The following is a 7771-nucleotide window of genomic DNA, read 5'->3' as shown; positions in this document are numbered from 1 at the left end:
CGTTTGGTGTTCGGCTGAGTTCTTTATCTCTTCATTTGATGTTCTAGGGTTTCAGGATTGTTGATTCTCTGTTTGGCTTAGTTTTTCGGATCTTAGTTGTGGAGGGACGGCGCAGTGCTTCTGCCTAGAGCGCCATCTTGCCGACTCTCCCCCAAGCTTATTCTTATTGACTCTCCTTTGAAGATGACTTTTCATTTATCCCTAGAAGCTCTTAAAATTCTCTCTTTATCTTTGATTTTGGCAAGTATGATTATCATACGTCTTGGTGACTTTCTTTTGGGATCTACCTTATATGGAGTTCAATAAGCATCTTGGATAATATCTTCTCATCTTTCATGATATCAGGGAAGTTTTCTGTCAACAAATCTTCAAAAATTTTCTCTGTATTTTCTGTAATCTCCCCCGTTCTGCTACTCCAATCACTCGTAGGTTGTTTCTCAATAGAGTCCCACATAACTCTTAGAGTTTCTTCACTTTGTAAAATTCTTTTATCTGAGTTTTCCTCAAATAAGTTGGTGTCAAGTGCTTTATCTTCAGTCCTACTAATTCTGACTTCTACTGCCTCAATTAGGTTCCTATGCGTTTCTATTGAGTTGTCTAATTCTGATATTTTATTGTTAATCTTCTGGATTTCTGATTGCTCTCTCTCTGTGGATTCTTGCAGCCTATTAAATTTGTCATTATGCCGTTGAATAACCTTTTTTAAGTTCCGCTACTGCTTTGTCTGAATGTTCTTTGGCTTTCTTTGCGTTTTGAAGGATTTCCTTTCTAATTTCTAGAAGAGTTCTGTATATTAATCTTTTGTATTCCACCTCTGGTAATTCCAAGACATTCTCTTCCTCCAGAAAATTTATTGATTCTTTATTTTAGGAGCTTGCTGAAGCCATCACGGTCTGCCTCTTTATGTGATTTGATATTGATTGTTGTCTCCGAGCCATCAGTAAGTTATTATAATTTTTTATTTCATATTTGCTTACTGGGTCCTAGCTTCTTTTTTGTTTTGTTTTGATATGCCCATATAGGCTGCTCATGTGCACTAGTTTGATTATTGGCATTTTTGAAGCTCTAACGTCCTGTCACCATGTAGATAGATATGTTACTAAGTATGTGAGCCCAGGAGTCCATTAAATTTTCTTGTACAGATTCAGCTCAGGTGTCCAGGTAGTCGGTCACCAAGTGTGTAGTGCAGGCTCTCACCTACAGTCCTAGAGAGGCATGGGTGATTGGTGTAGGTACAGGTATCTGGCAGCAGTAGAGGGGTCACGCACTGAGCAAGGCAGGGGGTTGATGGCTGCCCTTGGGTGTCTGAAAAGAAAGCAAGTCCTTGTTCCCCAGAGTGAGTAGGTAGGAAAGATTTACAGCTGGACTATGAGCACCGTACATTGTTGGCTGTAGGGACTCGGGGGCACCACTTATTCTTGGACCCCTGTCACGGGTAGCTAGGTGGCATGAGTGGAGTCACAAGTCCTCTATCCCCTAATGTGGGTAGGTGAGGAGTCTGCTTAATGAGCAGAGCAGTGTCAAACGTCACAAATCTGCCACTTCACAGCTGAAATAACTGAAGTTAGACTTCAGGTCTATACCCTGTTGTACTGTGGTAGTGAGGGCTTACCCTGTTGAAGTGGGCCCACACAAGTATATGCAGATGTGAAAGGCATTCAAAGTCTGCAGACCCCTTATGCCTGTGCCTCAGCAAAGGAGCTGTTCCAACCCTGAGGTCCTGGCTTAGGAGAGCTGGCAGCTTATTTTTTTCTTGTTTGTTAATTTGTTCCTTCTCCAAGGCCAGAAGAATGGCTCAGTGTGCCTTAAGGGTCCTACTTCCAGCCCAGGGGACTCATCAATCCCTGAAGCCAGCCAGGACCCAGTGCAGAGTGGAGAGGGGAAAGTAAATGGGAGAGATGTTTTTCCCAAATGGGATGTTTGTTTCTTTTTCTTTAAATTTAATCCCCACGGTAGGCCACATGCAAGTACTTATCTTTGGCCACTTGAGTGCTGCTTTTCACTGTTTCTGGAGGGCTGAGTAGAGTCCTTCTCACTGGGTCTCTCCTGATGTGGAAAGCACCTCCTGAGTGCCTCTGTTTACCTGCCTCACCGCACACCCTGAGCTGATCAGGGCTGAAGGGATGCAGCTCCCACCAGGTCAGGTTTGGCAACTCCCCGCTGCTTCTGAACTGTCTCTCCCCCACCCCCGCCACTCAGTCCGATTCCTCAACTTTGCCTTTGATGTTCAGGGCTCCTAGATAGTCACATACAATCAATTCACTTGTTTTTTCAGGTCTTTGTTGTAAGAGGGACATAACAAGTGTCTGACTACTGTGCCATGTTGGCCCTGCCACTGCGTAATCCCTTTGAAAGCAGGAGCATGTCAGTCCTGACTTAGAGATACTTCCAATTCAGACTCATTTTTTGGAGATATGTACAGATGGAGTAAGCCTCCAAAGAAATGCATAGGAATAAAAAAAATACCAAATTCAAGAACATAGTTACCTCTAGGTGGGGAAGAGGGAATGTGATTGGGGAAGGTACACAGGGGCTTCAACTGTATTGGTAATGTTTGACATCTTATGCTGCTTGGTGGGTATGTTATATTATACTTTAAACATTTTAGAGTGTCTGGAGTATTTCTTAATAAAGAATCAAATACCTTTTCTTCAGGATAGACTATATTCTGGGCCATAAAACAATCCTCAAAATTTTAAAAGGAATAAAGTCATGAAAAGTATGTTCTCTGACCACAGTGAAATAAAATTAGAGATGAATAGCAGAAGGAAACTTACAAATATGGGAAAATTAAACAAAACACTCTGAAATATTCAATGGATTGAAGAAGAAATCACAACAGAAATCAGAAAATATTTTGAAATGAATAAGAACGAAAACATAGCATACCATCGCAGCCTTATCTATCCTGAGATCAGAACTAGATGGTGCCAAGCTACCACTACTGACCATTCTGACCAGGGACACAATAGATGATCCCAGATAGAATGGGAGAAAATTGTAGAGCAAAACTCAAATTCTTTAAAAAAAAAAAAAAAAAAAAGGCCAGACTTATAGACTACTAGGGACTAGAGGAAACCCTGAGACTATTGCCCTGAGATACCCTTTAAACTTCGAACTGAAACCACTTATAGAGGTCACTTTTCAGCTAAATAATGGATGAGCTCATAAAATAAACAACATCACCCATGAGTATTGTGCTCGTTTAAAAAAATCATCTGTATGAGACCAAACAGCCAACATTTACCCTAAAACAAAGATGAGAAAGTCAGGGGAGCAGGGGCAGGGAAGCTAGATTAATGGAAATGGAATAACCAGAAAGAAAATAATGAAAATATTGACACAATGAGGAAAATGTAACCAATGTCACTGAACAATACGTAGAGAAAGTGTTAAATGGGAACCAAATTTGCGGTGTAAACTTTCACTAAAAACACAATAAAGATCACTTCCAGCCAACATGGTGCTATAGACAGAATCACCACGCTGTCCCTCCACAGCAAAGACCCGAAAAACTAAGTCAAACAGAGAGAAACGTCAATCTTGACACCTTAAGCATCAAATGAAGAGATGAAGAACTCAGCCAAGCACTGAATGGAATAAGAAACTGACAGAGAACAGAGGGTGAGGAGAGATAAGTGCAGAGGTCCCCTATCAGCTAACGCAGCACGGATTCACCATGTTGGACTCCTGTCTGATATCAGTGAACAGAGAGTATGGGAAAACAGCTTCACGGAGCTCCCAGCAGGAGACAGAACAGTAACCAGCAGTATACCCTTTCCCACCCCCCCACATTTCTTCATCTCCACTCAGCATCCTCTGCTTCCTGTGGCCACAGTCTCTTGGCCAGGAGGCACTGGCTTCAGCCTGTGATGCTGGGATTTTACCCGCCCACACTGGCCGGCTCCCTGAGTGCCATTTGTTTGTTGCTGGTGTTGCTTTTTTCTGCTTCTTTTGGTTTCTTCCTTACCTCTCACCACCTCCCCCGCCTTTCTCTCAAACACCTGTCTCTGTGTGCCATCTTTGCTTCTTCCTGAAAGGCTGTGAAACGCCACTGAGCTGTGGAACTTCTTCCAGGCCCATGCCACCATGCTGGCTGGATTCCCAGGGCTTTTTGTTTGTTTTGATTTATTCTGTATTGATTTGATTGTTTGTTTTCCTTTTCTTTTCTCAGCTTGGGAGCCCCTTTTAGCCAGGCTGTACTGTGCAGCTTGGGAGCTACTCCCTCAGTCTGTGCAGCCTCCAAGTGGGTTCCCTGGGGGGACATTTCTTTTTTATTTTCCCCCTTTTTCACTTTTTCTCTTTCTTTATTTCTCAGTTTCTCATCTCTCCATACTTATCTTCTCTTCCTCTCTCCTGAATACATGGTGCTGTGTGACACTTCTACCCCTTCTAGCCAGGCTGTACTTTGCGGCCTGGGAGCCACTTCCCCAGTCTTTGCAGCCACACCGGTGGGATCCCTGGGAGCTTTTCTTTTCTTTTTTTCCTCTAATTTTATTTATTTATTTATTTTCTTTTGCCATTTTTCTTTCCTTTTTGTTTTTCTCCATTTCTCAGTCTCTCATTTCTCCACTCCAAAGGCAAGCTCCTTTAGCACTCTTGTTTGTTTTTGGCTCCTGTTTCTCTTTCCTCTCCCTCCTCTTTTCCATACCCATCTTAGCTCCACACATCACAGTGTTCCCCCTCCTTCTCGCCTACTGGCACCATGCGCTGAATATCATGCCCCTGAGCAGAAAAGGCATAGCCTGCCAGAACCTGCCCTGCACTGATTCCCAGTCCATCCTGTTGGCCCTATTATGTGCCACAAACAACCCATCCCAGCAACTCCCTTTCAGCCTAATCTGCCCTACTGCCCCATAGAAGAGCATATGACCTGGCCCATTGGACAAGGAAGCAAAAAGTATCACGTCCACAGACTAGCAAACAACACACAATGCACAGCCCGCCTGTTCAGACATAACCAAATAAAACAAAAAAAGCAGGACGAAATGAACACATCTGCAATCAATAAATGAGGAAAATAACTACTAAATGTCCCGAAGACAGCAGAAAATATCAAAACATATAAAAAAGCAGGACAGAAAGTTTCCAGTATGAGTCCAAAACAAAGCACCAGAGGACTTTCCAGTAGAAAAAAAGGCAAAAGAACTACTGATAGGGAATTCAAATCTCTAATATTCAAAGCTATCCAAGAGTTGAAGTAAAAAGCTGACAAAATGAGGAAAAAATAGACAAATTCATGGAAAATACAGACAAAAAAATGGAAGAATTCAGGAAAATAATACAGGAATAAAATGCCAAAATAAATTCACAACTAGAAATCATACAAAAACAACAATTAGAAATCCAAAAGATAAACAACAAGATTTAAGAAATGGACAGTGTCGTGCAAGGGCTGAGGAGCAGGTTTGAAACAGTGGAAGACAGGATCAACGAAACTGAAGACAAACACTAGGATACAATTCTGTTTGAGGAAAAATCAGAAAAAAGAATGAAGAAAGCCTGAAGATCATGTGGGAAACAATCAAAGCAAAAATTTTTGAGTGATCAGAGTTCCAGAACAGGGGGAGAAAACAGGAAACACAGAGGGGATCATTGAAGAACTCCTGACAGAAAACTCCCCCAATATCATGAAAGAAGAAAAGCTGACCATCTAAGAAGCTCAACGAACCCCATATGGGATAGATCTTAAAAGAAAATCACCAAGGCATATCATAATCACACTCAGTAGAACCAAAGAAAAAGAACGAATCCTGAGAGTAGCTCAAAAAAATCAAAAAGTCACATACAGAGGAGAAACAATAAGACTAAGCTCAGTTATTTGGCAGAAACCATGGAGGCAAGAAGGCAATGGGATAACATATATAAAACCTTGAAAGAAAAAAAATTGTCAGCCAAGAATAATATATCCTGTGAAACTCTCATTCAAATATGATAGTGAAATTAGGACACTTCCAGATAAACAGAAATTAAGGTACTATGTAAAAGCCAAATCAAACTTACAAGAATTATTAAAGAGAGTCCTTAGATCTGAGAACAAACAACAAATTCAGGCCACAGGCTGAATCTAGGATGCAGGATCATACCAGCCAGATACCAACATAGGAAATGAAGTCATAAGGACTATCCAAAATCAACAGAATTACTACAGGGAACCAGAGGTTAATCTGTAAATGACAACAACACAGAGCAATAAAAGAGGGAATAAAGGGTGTAGGTATAGAATCTTCTAATGGAGAGGAAGGCAAGGAGATATCAAGTAATAATAGACTGGTTCAAACCTAGGAAGATGAAGGTAAATTTCAAGGTAACCACAAAGAAAGTTAACAAACCTACTCATCAAAATAAAGAAGAAAAACATAAAGTGTCAGTAGAAACAAAATCTACAAAAACAAAAGAAATGAAAAAAAATCCACAAACAAAAGAATTCAGCACAGGTGAGTGAGAGGAACAAAGAATATGTCAGCACCACAAAAAAAAGCACTTCAAAATGAGAGCAATAAATTCACACCTATCAATCATTACACTGAATGTAAATGGCTTAAATGCACGCATAAAGAGACAGAGAGTGACAGAATGTATTTAAAAAAAGCATCCATCAATATGCTGTCTACAAGAGACACAAGTTAGAAATTACAATGTAAATTTATTAAAAATAAAAGGTTGGAAAAAATATATTAAGCAAACAGCTATCAAAAAAGAGTAGGCTTGGCAATACTAATCTCAGATAAAATAGACCTTAAGACAAGATCCACTATAAAAGACAAAGAAGGACACTATATAATGATTAAAGGGATGATCCATCATGAAGACATAACCATAATAAACCTCTAGTCACCCAATGACAGGACTCCAAAATACATAAAACAAACTCTAACAGCACTGAAAAGAGAAACTGACAGTTCCACAATAATAGTAGGAACCTTCAACAGACCACTCTCGGTAAAGGACAGAACATCTAGAAAGAAACTCAACAGAGATACAGAAGACCTAAAGGGCTCAATCAGCCAGCTTGACCTCATAGACATATATAGAACACTCCACCCAACAGCTACAAAGTATACATTCTTTTGAAACACTCATGAAACGTTCTCCAGAATAGACCACATCTTAGGCCACAGAACAACCCTCAACAAAATCCAAAACACTGAGATAATACAAAGTATCTACCCTGACCACAACACTATCAAGGTAGAAATTAACAACAGGAAGAGCAAAGAAAGAAAATCAATTACTTGGAAACTGAATAACACCCTGCTTACAAAACACTAGGTAGTAGAAGAAATCAGAGATGGAATAAAAAAATTCCTAGAATCAGATGAGAATGAAAATACATCGTACCAAAACCTTCGGGACACAGCAAAGGCAGTTCTCAGAGGAGAATTTATAGCAATAGATGCACACATCAAAAAAGAAGAAAGGGACAAAATCAAAACATTAGCTACACATGTCAAACAAATAGAAAGAGAACAACAAAAAAGAGCTCAGAGCCACCAGAAGAAAGGAAATAATAAAGATCAGAGCAGAAATAAATGAAATAGAGAATAGAAAAACAATTGAAAGAATCAACAAAACCAAGAGTTGGTTCTTTGAAAGGATCAAAAAAATTGACAAACCACAGGCCAAACTGAAAAAAGAAAAACAGGACAGGGTGCAAATAACCCAAATAAGAAATGAAAATGGGAACATTACAACAGACACAACTGAAATAAAAAAGGATCATAACAGACTATTATGAAAAACTATACTTCAACAAATTTGAAAACCTAGA

The sequence above is a fragment of the Trichechus manatus genome, unplaced genomic scaffold (assembly GCF_000243295.1).
Source record: "Trichechus manatus latirostris isolate Lorelei unplaced genomic scaffold, TriManLat1.0 scaffold00091, whole genome shotgun sequence".
NCBI lineage: Eukaryota > Metazoa > Chordata > Mammalia > Sirenia > Trichechidae > Trichechus > Trichechus manatus.
This window is presented reverse-complemented; position numbering follows the sequence as displayed.